Consider the following 15,361-nt stretch of genomic DNA (forward strand, 5'->3'; position numbering starts at 1 on the left):
GTCCACGGAGGTTTTGGGATTTAGCGTCCTCGTTCTGTTACTCTCAGCCTGGGAGGCTCAGCAAAGCAACCTCGCCCCCACCCCTACCCCCAGTCGAAGGAAGAAAGGGGCTTGGAGGGCACCAGACCAGACTCACCCGTATGGCAAATGTGAAAACTGAAACAGTTCAGCAAGTAAAGGCTAGATCCCAGGTCTTGCACAGCGTAAGGCCATTGGATTTCCTCATTTTCCTACCACTCTTGGCATCCTTTATGAGAAATACGGTGCAAAAGGTCGGCTCCTCCCTGTCCTTTCTGTTTTAGCAGCTTTTTTTTTTCATCTCGAAGTCACTTATCTTTCCTTGAGGATTCTCCCAACCTTTACTATTTAAAAATGGGCTTGAATTGTATTGATATGTGTCTCATCGAATTAGCACGGCTGTCTACGTTACGGGTGTCTACTACCAGTGATTTAATTTTTAAAGTAAGTCAATGGATTCTGGCTTGTAGACATTTTCTAGCTCTACCCAATTTGCTTATTCGATAGATGGCCATCGTAAAAGACTTAACATGTCAGAATTCTGTGTTTAATCAGGTAAAGCCATGCAGTGTGCTTACATTTGTTCTTTGGCACTAGAGGATAATTTGTTGTTGATTCAGTATCTAAAAGAAATCAAAGCGATGGAATGACAAGCACATATGCTCCTACCTCGGGGATTTTGCGTTTGCTATACCCTTAGCAGTGACCTTGAACATTGGTCTCTAATCACCCCTCTTCAGATATTTGCTGAAATGTCACCAAGGAGCCTCATATAGACTAGCACACTTACACTCTCTTTTCCTCTCCATTCTGCTTTATTTTTCTTTATAGCACTTAGAACCAAGTGATATATTGCATACTATTTTATTGACTGTCTCCTCCATAGGCTCCTTAAAAGCATAGGCTCCTTGAGAGCAAGATCTTGTCTGATTTATTCACTGCTTTGATACTCAGGACCTAACATAGTGCCTGCAAAATAGTTGGTGTTCAGTAAATATTTGTTAAACAGTTGAATGATATAGTGGAAAGAACATGGGATTAGGAGTTAGAGGACCTGCACAAGTTCTTGTGAGGCATCAGCATATCTGTGAGAGTTTTCTTCTAATAGGACCCGAAATAATCATGACAAATTAAACATTTATTATATTTGTGTGGGTGTTATATTATTATTTATATCTGTGTGGTTAAGATAACCCAAAATGTATTTTTTTTAAAAAGTATGCTTTTTAAAGCTTAGATTACTCATATGAAAAAAAGTTTTTCAACTAAAAAGTAACAAATATTGGGTATTATTTTTGGATCATGTGAAGAATTTTATAAAAATTATAATGTTACATGGAAGGCAATAGTTGAATAGCACTGTAATTCTAAAAGGCAATATAAACCCCTAAACATTAGGAACAATACAGCTTTGGGAATCCAATTTAATTCAAAAGTTATTTTTGTGAAAGATATTATGTTAGGTACTTCTGTGACACAAAGATGAGGAAGATAAAGTCAGTTTCAAGTTGGTAGAATCTGTGGATGTAGAAAGGATATAATAACCCAGAAAATTAAAAGCAAAGCAAAATCTGATGAATGCCATAAGAGATGTAAAAATGTGCATTGAAAAAATACAAGAGGGAGAGATCATATCTACTCCAATAGAAAGGAGGTGGATCAGGAAGGAGCTCAAGGAGATTGTGGGAGCACATCTGAGACAGGATATAAAAGATAGCAATGTCTGAAGAGACAAAGATTGCAGAAGAGGAATATATACTAACTACAGGCAGTAGTATGAACAGAAAACATACCGAAGGAGAGATGAGATCTAGTTTGGCTGGTGTTAGGGAACCTTAAAAGTAGTCTGAGAAGCTTGCACAAACCACAGTAAGCAATGGAGAGGCACTGGAAGATTTTATTTAAAGAGCGACACAGTCAAAGCTACACTCAAATCTGGCAGGAGGATGCAGGACAGAATAAATGGAAGGTAGTAGATCATTTAAAGAAATAAAACTTCTTTAGCAGTATATCAATAAATACGTAGCCAATGTCATCCAAGCAGAAATCCTTCCTCCAGATACCCATATATTTCTCTCCTTCACCAAACTTTTTGAATTTTTCATACTGCTGAGTCTATTTCCTCGTCTCCCACTCAGTCCTAAACCTACACACACTATACTCTGTCCTGCCCATCCTCTCTTAAACACCTCTCACCAAAGTCACCAATGATTTTCATATGGCTAAATCCAAAAAGATGTTGATCAGCCCTTCCTTTCTTGACCTCTCAGCAGCATTTGACAATATGGACTAATGGGTCCTTGGAGCACTTTATTTCTTTGGCCTACATGACTCACTCTCTTAATAGCAACACTTCCTTTGCCATCCTATTAATTGTTGGTATACTTCAGCATTCTAAATTAACTTCTTTTCTCTTTTCTATTCCTAGGTGACTTTTTCATTATTAAGGTTTCAGTTAACTTTTTACCTGATCACTCCCAAATTCTTTGCTTCTGCTCTGATCTCTCTCTGAGCTTTATGTTTCATATGTCTACCTTCCTTCCTAATTTTTTCCCTTGAATTATTTCCAGGCACTTTATTTTTGTTTAACTTTGTGTTATGGAAAGGTTCAAATATATACAAAAGTAGAGAGAATAGGATAAAGATCCCTTTTATGCCCCTCACTCAACTTCAACAGTTATCAGCATATGGCCAGTCTTTGTTTCGTCTATAACCACCCCTCCCATTTCCCCTCTCCCTATTGGATTATTTTAAAGAAAATCCCAGACATCATATCAATTTATCTGTAAATACTTCAGTTTGTATCTCTAAAGGTAAGAACTCAATTCTACCTCCTGAATATCAAACCTATCCACCTCCCTTCAAATCCTATTATCATCATTCTATTTTCAGACTATCACTGTCTCTTGTCCAAATTACTTCATCGGTGTTCTATCTTGCCTTTCTTCCTTTAGGCTTGTTTTCTCTCCAATTCATTCTCTACACTGGGAGTCTCCCAACTTTTTTGATCATTCAATATTGAGATTTTAAAAATACGCACCTTTATATGTGCATATTTACCACACATATTTAGTACTCTATTCTAATATACATAAAACTCATTATATATAATGTAAATTTTGACATAATTTTGATACCTGTTGATTGGTTCCTGTTTTCCTCTCACCTCCCTTTTTATCTTTTTTTGGGGGGGTAGAAGTATGGTGGGGGGCAGAGAGTGAGGCAGGAAGCAGAGAGGCAGAGGTAGATCCCAGTGTGCTTGGGACCTTGGTATCTCCTAAGCCCAGTGTCCCAGATCAAGTCGACAAAAGGGCACCAATCAATGTCCTCCTGGAAGTTTCATACAGCGAATACATAGAACTGATCTCGTTGATGATTAAACTAGTGTTGGAATGACCACCAGGGGGCACCACAACTCAAACGAGACTAAGATCTCCTGGTTCTCAGATGCCCAAATTCTTGGCGGCCTAACTGCAAGTTCCATCATAATGTATTGGATTATTTTATTCCTTTTGTGGTATTATGTCAAGATTTTACTGTATAATCAATATCATAAAGTATACACTAAAAAATCTTTTAAAAAATGAGATAAAAAATACAATTTTACAAGTTCCTTTTCACACCTGAATGGAGTTCAATATACAACTCTTTTGGTATACACACACTCAATAATTTGCACTTAGACAGTTTTTAATAATTTAATTTTTAATAATTATAAAAAGTATTTTATTAATTAACAGTTTGCATTTTCGAAAGTTTGCTCCTAGGCGATGCTGACAGAGCAACAGCAACCTTTTCAAAACCCAAATATGATTATTCCATTCCTCTGCTTGAATAACTTGACTATGTATTGAATATTGTCAGACAAATTAATGAGTTTAAAGGGGCACATTTCTGTTGGTTTTCACTGGATAAAGCCTCATAATAAACAAACATAACTACAGAGTAACATTCTGAAACTTATTAAGCAGAATAAATGATCCTCTTTGGCCAAACTGCACGAATGCACATGTCTCATTTAGCAGAAACACTGCAAAGAATCATTTCAAAAAACATTTAGTTCACATAGGGGAACTTATAATACTTAAGAAACTAAAAGTAAAGCTATTTGTCTTCGTAGTCATGTGGCAGTTTCACATCTACTAAGGCTATGTTATAGAAGTAAGACTCCACTGTATTTGGAGACAAATCAGAAATAAGCACATAATCCCATGCGTCCAGGAGATTTCTATCTCAGTAATGAATTATTGTCATTTATATTGCTAAGGTACTGAGTAGGATCCAATGATTATATAAAATCTATTCAAATGGTAATAATTATTTGCATTTGCAATCATTATTTTTGTTTTCCTCAAAATATTTGTTTTGTCTGCTGTTATCCTCCCAGTAACTCTGTAATGTAAAGGTCAAGGAAGGAGGTTTCTGAGTTCTCAAACTTGAGCATGCATCAGAATCACCCGGAGGGCTTATTAAAACTCATTCCTGAGCCCCAGATTTTTATTTAATGGATCTGAAAGGGAACCCAATAATTTGCCTTTTTAACAAGCTCCTAGGTGGTGCTGATTTGACTTGTCCATGAACCACTCTTTGAGTTAATGTTTTAGAGTAATGGTTTTTAACCTTGACTACACATTGGAAGTATGTGGGTGGAAAGCTTTTAAATCTCAGAGGTTCCGATTTGATTGGTTTGTAGTAAGGCTCATATACATTTATGTGCATTTCTCTATTCACCAGTAAGTTCAAGCATCTTTTCGTATGTCTAGTAATAATTTGGTTTTCTTTTTTGTAAATTGCCTACTCGATACTTTATCAGTTTTCATTTGATTATGTCTATTTATTTATAGGGTCATTTTAATATACTATTGATATTAACCCTTTTCTGATTTATATTCTAGAATATTTTTTCTTAGTCCATCACTTGGCTCTTGTCCTATAGAAATGTTAATTTTTATTATATCAAATCTATCCATCTTTTTCATTATAGCTTCTGGGTTTTGAGTGTTGCTTAGGAAGGTTAACCCCAAGGTTAAACGTGTTCTTCTCTACTTTTTACTAAGAATTTTGTACTTCAGTTTCCTAGTATTCATTTTCTCATTTGTTTACTGATCATTTTTGAGTAAGACAATTTGTTTCCCAGGTGGATAGTGCATTTGTGAGGGTTGTAGTCCTTTTTGCTAGTTTAAGAGTAAGGGGTTTGTTAAGAGATATCAAAAATATACAGAATCTTTGAGAGACACACTTTATCATGAGCATCCAAGAACTCCCCAAATCACCTGTCAAGGCAGTTGCTAACTCTGAAAGGATCAGGAAACAGACAAAAGAGGATCATATCTTGCCTCTTTTCTCATGCAATTCAATTTTCAACCAAGTCTTAAATGATTTGGTGGAAACTAAATTATATCTGGAACCCTGGCTATAAATGAATCTAGGAAATGTAGTTTTTGGCTTTCCAGGAAGGCATCCAAGAAGAGAGTTGGGGCAATCCATGGTATCTGTTACTGACTAGTTTTTAATTTCCCTATTATTTTGATATACCATCATTTTCATAAATACAGGTTTCTCTTGCTATCCAAAAGTAGAAGCTTCCTATGAAACCTCATGAGTCGAAATGGCATAAGGCAAAAAAGTAAATACCATTAATTTATATGGAAGAAATTTTGCACATTCCCAGATCCTAAACATAATTTAGCAAATCATACCAAATATGCTGAATTACATCCAGTTTTATGCTAAATGTAACACCCTTACGTTCTCTCTTAGGCTTTTCTGATAACTTAGGACAGTCTTGCTAACAATGCACAAAATAAACTGAGATAAAGCACAGATCCTCACAGACAGTTTCAAAGCTATGGTGTTTAATGCTGAGATGCTGAATGTGGTTCCAGGGGAAGGAGCTTGGCGGTGTCATTCTCTGCTGCTCAGGGCGCAAGCTGCCTCTGTGACGGCTAACTGCAAAACAAACAAACAAACAAACAAACAAACGAAAAATGCTGAATGCTATTTTCGCATTTTGTCTTTTTTCCCAAAAGCAAAAATCCTCTTCAGATTTCTTTTAGTTAGCAAAAACAGGTACTAATGTAGGTACGTGTTTAGTAAAAGTCAAGTGACATGATGTGAACTTTTCAAAAGCGAGGGATATAATCATAGAAAAAAAGCTATTTGGGGACAATGAACAATCTCTGCCACACTCTACAACTCTTTTCCTATTTTCCATCTGTTTCAGTTAATATTGCACACGATTTTATTTTTTTCAAATAAGGATGGGCAAGGTGTGAGGGGAGAATAGAGGATGTAGTAAACCGCCACAGATTACACTTCTATGCCCTAAAGACTATTTTCCACCCTGGTGCCTGTTATAATTACTCAGCTTGATTGTTCAGTCCCTATTTGTTCACAATCTCTATTCTGGAACCTAGATCATACATTTAATTTTTTATCTCAGTCAAAATTTAAAATTTAAAATTCTCAAACATCTGGTTAAATTTTCTGTACATGTGACATCTTCTCATGTTTCTCTGAAGGTATTTATTATACTTTTCAAATGTCTTCTTCTGATTGTTCTCTAGCTCTGTCTTCTCTAATATTAGTTGTAGAAAAGGTGCCTCTCTCATGACGATTTTCCCCAGAAATGTTTAGTTATCTGTTCAATTTTGTGTTTTAGAATCTCTATTCACTTTGCCTTTTTATTAACTGTAGCCATCCTTTGCCAATTTGGGGTAAGGAAAAGCACTTGAAAGGCAAGGATGTGTTGGTAGCTCATTCTCAAGGTGTTCTCGGAGCTACCTGGGCCACAATTTAGAACCAGTTGGAGAGGAGAAAATTAACTAGCCTGGCTACTCTAAACTGCTCTCCCCAATTACTCTGACCAGTGCCTCAGTGCCTTCTTCCCCACTTCTTGATCTGTTAACTGTAAACTTGTACATCCTTCCCCCAATGCTCCTTTCTTTGCCTTAGCCACCTCCTCTGTATGATTTGAGCTTAACTCTCCTTGCATTTTGTTTTTCTAAGATGTGGTTCTGTCTGTATTTCATCTTTTCTCAATATTTATGGTTTGTTGATGGCAGTTTTTCTTATTTTCCTAGGATATTTCTCACTTTTAAAACATATCTTCTCTATCATTTCATTAGATTTTATGTGGTAGATAGGATACAGGTGCATGAGTTCTTGGCACAGCAGCTGGCACACAGGGAATATGGCATAGACATTAGAGATGATGGCGAAGATGATGATGGTGGTGACTGCCGGAGTTCTGCTCTTTATGGTTCCCTTCCCAGTATCAATGAGCCTGGGAAAATAAATTAATAATCTAAAAGGGTTATTTCTTGGGAAGTGCAAAATCAGCAAAGATTGTGTTCATACAAAATACAGTTTTCAATTTAGTTTTTAGTCTTTATTTAGTTGTATTATGAGAAAAATAATTAATATTTTCTATCTCACCTTTTTTTAACCTATAAAATGAGGATAGCTTAATAGGGCTGTCATGGATACTCAATGAGAAAACATTCTAAAATGCTTAAAACAGTTATTAGTATATAGTAAAAGCTCAAAAACTCTTAGTAATGTTATTAATATTTATTAATATTATTATATTACTAATATTTTTTGTAAGCTGTAGAAGAGCCAGAAAAGTATCCCTATTTTAATTTGATTTTATTTTTTTCGACCAACAGTTGGAACATATGATTGGATATAAATTCATGCAATAAAGAAATATTTAAAATTGGGACTATTTTGGAAAAACTGGAATATATGGTTATTAGAAGTAGAGTATATTCTCTTGATAACTCGAATTTGTTTATCCATAAACCTGTTAATGGATATTGGATTCCTTTCAATTCAGGGCTATTGTGAAAAAAGAAAAGCTGCTATAAACATTTGTGTTCAAGTCTTTGAGTGAACATATTTTAATTCCTCTTGGGTAATACCTAGGAGTGTGTTGATGTAAAAATGTCCAAATCTGTAGAAAATTTTTATAAGAGTTCATTTGAGACAACTGAGGACAATTGCTGAGAAGCAAGATCTCAAATGCGTCAGAGATTGTCAGTTTTACAGTTTCTTTTATGGAGTTAAGGAGGAATGTAAGGAACATTACATGAAGGTGGGAGAAAGCACAAGATGTGCTCCCTTGAGTATGTTCATTCTTCTGAGGAATCTCGAAAAGAGAGAATTTCTCTGACATTTCAAAAGTGTGTTAACCTAGATGCTTAAGAACAACCAGACAGGGCTTGCTTAAGGGGAAGATAAACCTTTTGCTAAAAAAGTTGTGTGCCTGTGACATGACTACCCAGCATAACCTGCCCAGTTAGGAATTTGTGATCAGATCACTCTATGAGGTTACTTTCTGTCACTGGACTTGTCCGTTTTAGTACAAAACTCCCGTACAAAACTCCCTTTATGGAATGGCTGGTTTGTATGGCAGAAATGTGTTTCACTTTGTAAGAAATATCTTGTGAGAACTTACATACTCAACTCCTATATATCTGGGCTTAGATAAGGATACTAAGTCCAACTAACTTCCCTAGGTGGAAGGCAGAGAGAAATCCTTATCCTCCCTAACCTTAGCCCACCGACTTCCATAATTAATTGCTTATCAGTTCCTTTGGGTGCCTAAAATAATTTCAACATCTTTCTTCTCTATCTCTCCAGTCATAGTGATACCATCTTAAGATTTCTTGGGTGCCTATTTTGTACCCAGTACTGTGGTAAGCACCCGAGGGGGCATACAGGATTTAGAGTTAAAGGGGCAGCAAAATAGGGACAGCTCCTGTGTTCAGGACAGAGCCTAAGTGACCACAAGCACAGACGATGCTATGCAAACTATGTGAGAACCCTTGGGGCTGCATTCCATTTGCTTGACTCACATGCTGGAGGAAATGTCCCATCTTTGAATGTGAGCTGTAGTTACTTGTTTTCAAAGCTGATGTGGCTGTGAAATTAAGAGGAAAAGTTTTGTGAAATCCCAAACAGGGGAACGAGAGAGAAAACTTTCCTCTTTTTCCTCCACCGGGGGTTCGCAAAGCATGGTACTGGGGCTAGTTAGCAACAGTTTCCCCCTAGAAAATGTTAGAAATTCAAATTATCCGGCTTCATTCTAGACCTACTGAATCTGTAACTCTAGGTGCGGAATCTGTGTTTTAACAAGCCCTCCAGGTGATTCTGATGGACGTTCAAGTTTGAGCACCACGGTGCTAAGATCATTCCAGGGGTGTAGGTGGTAGGTCATCTTTTAGGCTGGGAGGAGCGTTAAATCCTGAGTAACTCGACTGTAGGGATAACGTAACCGCAGCGCCCATCCGACTCTCCCCCTCGCCTCTCCCAGCACCTGCAATTCCTCTTCCACCCGCTGCCAGAACTCAGGCTCTCGGACTCGGGTCCTTCTCCTGGGAGCCGGGCCAAAACCCGGCAAGTGGATTAAGAGCCTGCTGGCCCGGGTACCGGCCGGGCATGCGTGGTGGCGCAAGCGCAGCAGGCGGGCGCCGCGAGGTAGCTGCAAAGGGGACCTGCGGGCGCCAGCAGGACAGCAGCGGCAGGTTCCAGGGCGCGGCAGTGGAGTCCCAGAGGAGAGCTGGACTGATAGGCAGAAGACAAAGCTTCACTTTGTCGCTGGCGTTCAGCGGCTGGAGGGGCGTCTTCGGTTTTTCCTCGCTCGCTGGGCGGTTCTCGACTCCTTGCTGTGAAGTGCGGCGCCCGCCAAGCTCCGGACCCGCTCCTGCCTATTCCCTGCAGCCTGTAGTGCGGACAGGTGTCAAATCGTGTATACTACTTTCACAGTAAGCCTGAGAACTTCATTATGATTCCTTGCTTGAAGTTAGGCATTCTGTTAACTTTTGTTTTTTCTTTCCTCTCTTTTAAACTTTGGGTGGCAGCTGCAGAGGCTTTCTGATCCAGCCTGTTTCGCTTACATTCTAGCTTGCCTTTGGTCTTTTGGTGCATAGGATCAATAGGGCTGGAGTGAAATCGCATCCGTGGTTTATGGTTTTGGTGCCTTTCCTGAATCAGTTGGCCTCTGAACGGGGCATTAAAAAAGTAAACTTTCAGCGAATTTCAGTGCCAAAAACTTTCTGCATTTCAGCTGCATTTTTAAGTAGAGACTTTCTAAAATTTAAGATTCCTTCTTCCTTTTCTGTATTACTATTATTTCAGGACTCATTTGGTGCTATTAAAAGGAAGCGGTCTTTTTAGATGAGAAAGAGTTCTCACTTTTCTCCCTTTATTTACCCTGTCACATTTCATGTCTCATACAGAGATAGCTTACTCTGAGGCTGGGGTATTGGTTACAAACCTAGGAGGCTGGGGCTGTGCTGTGCAAATTTCTTGGATAACCTGTGAGGCATAAACAAAATTGTAGCCCTCGAGGCACATACACACTGAACAATTTTTAGGTAAAGCGTTAAACTTATGGCCTGGGAGTCATTTACATAGAAATAATAAGTTTAGGAGGAAAACAGTTTTAGTTCAGGAAAGAGTAACCTATATGAAAAGAGAATACAGATACCAGCCTTTTCCTCCACCCCTCATGATGAATGTTTTAATGGCAGAAATTATATACAGTTTAAGACTGTGGTAGAGACCTTCCAGGTCAGCCAGTTCAGTTGCTTCAGTTTACAAATGAGAAAACTGAGACCAATGAGGTTAAATGACTTGCTGAGGCCACTGGAGACCCTCCTTGGCAAAACAGGGCCGGGGACCCCAGTTTTCTGATTTTCAGGTTCTTTTTACCACCCCCTACTGATATTCTCCTCACAATTTGGTTAGCTTATTAAACTTTTATTTTCTTTCCTATATCTTTATACTGTGTAGTCTGGCTTACGCTGATAATTAGTTATTCCTGCTACTAAACTTGCTAGTACTTTGTAAAGTTCTTTCAAAAATTATCCTCCCACTCGAGCACCACCTAACAATTTGTTAATCTTGAAACTGCCCTCCTTCCTTGTCTAGGTCACGTTGGGCCCCTAGCCAGAATACCTGCTTGCCTCCCTCCCTGTTCAAGTCCTGCCCATGCTGCAAGGAGTAGCTCAGGTGTAACCTCTTTACAGGAGCTTTCCTTGATTACTGTGGCCAGAAAGTAGTTCTTCCTCTTATGAATCCTCTAGCATTTATTACTGTTGTCTGTGCTGCTAGTATCCCTCTCATCATTAGTATCCCAAATTGTTGTATTTTAGCACATGTCCCAACTTCCTGACCAGTGTGTAAGCTCTTGGAGGTTAAAGTCTATGACTTAGACGTTCTACCTAGCACAAAGCATATAGTATGTTCTTAGCTTCTATTTGTGAGAGGAAGTAAAGCACAGAGTTTTGTAAAGGAATTTAATGTGGATGTTATATAATATGAGGGAGCCCACCTTAGAGCTATAGCAAGACAATTGTCAAGTCAAACCAGCCTGCTGGGGTGATTCTCATATTTTAATGAGAGACCATGCCTCAGAGGAGTGCCGGAGACAGGGCTAAAATCATAATAGGGGAGTGTTGCCCAAGGCTAGGATTTAAGCATTGCAATTCTAAGAGCAGAGTGGAGAGCACAGATTTAAGAAATGGTTTAAAGGAAAAAGCATTTGGTGAAAGACTAGATGCAGAGAAGGAAATATATGTTGAAAATTACTTCTAGGCTTGGCGTGTTGGTAATGGGTTTGTAATGTTCTTTTTATCTTATAAGTACCTCCAGTTATGACATTATCTCTTTCTGTTTCTTAGAGTTATTGATATGATTTTTTTACTTCCCATCCTAAATGATAAGCTCTTTGGGGAATGATCTTTAATCCCTCTCAATGTCAGGCATGGTAGCTTTGCAGTATTAGACACTCCATAGTTATTGCGTAAATAAATAGGATTTTTTGACATGGGTAAGGTGGGAATTTAGGATTTTAGAGATGTAAGGTATCATTTTATCCAGACCATCCCCACATTATCTAGAGGAAGAACTGAGATATGCTTAACTAAGTTAGTGGTGTTGCTTGAGCCTCTACTCAAGTTTCCTAACTACTAGCTCGAAGCTCATTTCATTAAACCTTACTTTTCAAGGTTCTTGGTTCCAAGATAAAGTTGAGTTGGCAGCAGGACAGTCCAGTTGGAGATGTTCTGTGGATCTAAAGCCCTCAGAGACCAATCTAAAGGGGGGAGCTTCGTGGTCTATGTAGATGTCTGTGTCATTGGAAGAGATGAAGAGATGACTGGGCAATTCAGGGTTGAGTATACAGAGTGAAAAGTGGTGAGGCTGAGGTTTTGGGAATCTCCATACAGGGAGTTGAAGAGGAGTCTGGAAAGGTTACAGTAGCTTAGCTTGTGAGGGGTAAAAGACATAAACAAGTAGGCCCAAAGTCCTTGGACTGAGAGTGTATTTGAGAGAGACATTTTACACTACCAGGAGGTGGTGAATGATGGCTGTGGTGTTTGTGACCTAGGAAGGTAAGAATAAGGTTGAGAGAGAGATAGAATTGTGATCAGGCTACCCAAAAAAACAAGACAGTAGGGAGTGCTTCAGAACCCCAAATTCCAATTCAGGAGATGTTTTGGCATATTTGTTTACTTGGAACAGATGTTGCAAATAGCTGTTTTGCAAAACAAAACAGCCTTCCCGTTGAGCTGCACACAGCATTGAGGGAGCTGTTGGATGGCACATCTTTTCCATTGACACTCAGAGGCAAGTTGACCACTGTCTTCAAATGGCAGTGATGCTTGTTCTTATAAAATTAAGAGGAGAGAGCAATTGAGGAGAGATACACAGCTTCCTGGGGGAAAAGGAAGAGTTGGAAAGGTATAATGAGATTACTTTTTTTTTTATTATGACATTAGTTAAAATTGATTGGACAGCCAAATGCAAAATCAGGCAGTAAGCTGAAATGAATGTCTCACAAAAAAATGCTGAATATTAAAATCTATAGTTATATACCGCAATCCTGTACAAAATGACTGTATTATGTAACTTTCTCAAAATAATATTAGTAATATTAGTAACTTGTATTATAGAAAGTTTTCCATGGACTAAACACTTTACAAACAATATGTCTTTTAATATTTATAAACTGTCCTATGAGGTCGGTACAATTATCCCATTTTTACAGATGAGAAAACCGAAACTTAGATAAAATCTCATTTCTGAGGTCACATGGTTAACAAGTGGCTGAACTGAGCTTTGATCCCAAGCTTGCCTGACTTCAGGCACTGAGAGCTTAAATAACTTAGTCAAGTATCTTAACAAAATGCAAAACTTTATCTATAGTAACCCTAACAGATGCTTAGGTTGCACCCATTGAGAATGGTCACAGATTGGTGAAACTCCCAATATTCTATGAGCAAGATTTTAATCTGAGGGGGAAAAAAATAGTGGTAAATCTTTTAGTTTTTTATTTTTTAAATTATTCCACTTAGTCTTTACCTCCTTTTTACTACTGAAGCATTCTTGGAGGCAGAGACAGCAGCTCTTTCTCTGGGTACACCATAAAGCTATTTCTGTTCTGTTCCCACCCTCTTTCAGGAGGAACTTGGGTGATGGAGGTGAGTTGGTAGTGATCCAGGACATGCCTCTGGAGTTGGGGGTGACAGATGGGAAACCCAATGTATGAACCTAAGGACCCTAGGGTGGCCAGGTTTATAAGGAATTTTGTCCCCTGGGGTGCCAGGATCCATTACTGAAAGCCCTGGAATATCTGTAGGTCTTGACCCTTACCCTGACCTCAGGCCTTTGACCTGTGGTTAAAACACCCAGGGAGAATCTGGACCTGATCACATTCTCCTAGGATCCTCGTGATCAGGAAGTTCTGAAGTCAGTTTGTACTTGTTGCAGTTGGAGGTGTGTATAGATACAACAAGGAAGGCCCCAGGTCAGAGACAAGTAATTTAAAGGCAAGACTGGTGGGCCCCAACTGTAACCAGTGGAGTTGGCTGTGAGAAAATCCACACCCCCGCCCCATTACTCTCTTAGGGAAGTTTCAAAATGGAATCCCGTGCTGTCTGAGCCTTCTTTCCATTTCCTGCTTCTGCTTAATCTTCTCCTGAGCTAGTTCTGTGCATTCTCAGCACCTGTGCTTGGATATGAACGGAAAGGCCACCTGTTTCTGGCCTCTACTCATTTATTTATCTCAACATCCAAGAACTTATCACATCACCCAGCTCTTACCCTGAACAAAGATCTGAATCAACATTTCATTCTGGTTGATGATGAAAATCAGGGAAAAAGAGAAAGAGGCTTTTGTGCTGCATACAACTTTATTGGTTATAAAATAGTTATACAATTTGATTGCTGAAAATTTTGCTGACATATAAATCACTTGAGATGTGAAGCTCTGTTAACTTTGGTCATCATATTTCTTTTTAATACTACTGAATCCAAAAGTTCCTATTTGCCTTTTTTGGTGAGAAGCATGAAATGGCTTCTGTAAAAACAGATTACTTTTTAGTAATACTGTTGGGCACATAAAGGGCAAGAGTTAGAGTAATTAGGAGAGTTTTTCTTTTATTTAAAATACTTGTTTCATCAGGAAATACTTTCTAGTAGAGTTACAGATAGTTTGTTCATAAAGTCTAGTTGTGAAGGGGACTTTTGACTATAATAAACTACATTTTTATGATTTACTCCATTGAGCAATCGAGAGCTATAAAACTATAAGAATATGTGGGTGATAACTCACTGCACATAGATGTGCCACCTTCAAAAAATCTAAGCCAACCACAAAGAAAACATGAGAAACTGTCCTTTCTGGTAGTAAGGTAGATGAATGTCTTAGTAGGTGGAAACAGTTTTGTGGGAGTCCTTCGTGATAAAAAGCAAAAGGCTTTGGAGAATGGTTGACAGTAGAAACTCAAAATATTAGAGGAAACTAGGTTTATGTTATTATTGAGAAACTCAATAAATTGTTTGAAGGCACAGTCCCAGGAAATAATAATTTTTTAATAAAAAATGCCAAAAGCCTCTTCAATCTGTTGGAGAACCAAGAAACGAGAGAGTTTATCAGTGCTGTCAAAATAGAATTTGGATTGAAATTGAGTTCAAAACATTGGTAAATGTGTGGAGAAGGATCAGTCATGTTAATTGCACCTTGGGCCAAAGTCTACTTGTCTACTTTTCTCCAACAATGAATTCCCATGTGGCGCCCTCTGTCCTCTATGAATAAATGAGTAAACCTATGCCGATGGATCACAATTGTAAATCCAAAGTGATGCGTGACAATCTGTGACCTAAAACTGATGCTGATCAAGCAATTTAAATGCCTTAGATGGAAAGTACCAACTGCGTTCACATGTTGTTCCCATAGTTGGTGATCAAAATCTAGATTAAATTGTTGAAATATAAGCGAAGCAGGTTCAGAACCGACTCGTTTACAGTGAATGATCAAAGGCAGAAGCAGACT

General features: G+C 38.4%; 1 protein-coding gene across 3 annotated transcripts in view; it reads left to right on the plus strand.

Moving 5' to 3' along the window:
• The first annotated feature begins 252 nt into the window (after window positions 1–252).
• The window catches only part of PLS1 (plastin 1), a 105,075-nt gene continuing 89,966 nt past the window's right edge, over window positions 253–15,361 (plus strand). The window contains exon 1 of one of the 3 annotated variants that reach the window (XM_025050769.1): window positions 253–272. The gene's annotated coding sequence lies outside the window, so the exon portion shown is untranslated. Of the gene's footprint in view, window positions 273–9,362; window positions 9,789–15,361 lie in introns of those variants that run through there. The other 2 variants (XM_006917449.3, XM_006917448.3) reach the window with 2 other exon arrangements.

The sequence above is a fragment of the Pteropus alecto genome, unplaced genomic scaffold (genome assembly GCF_000325575.1).
Source record: "Pteropus alecto unplaced genomic scaffold, ASM32557v1 scaffold75, whole genome shotgun sequence".
Taxonomy (NCBI): domain Eukaryota; kingdom Metazoa; phylum Chordata; class Mammalia; order Chiroptera; family Pteropodidae; genus Pteropus; species Pteropus alecto.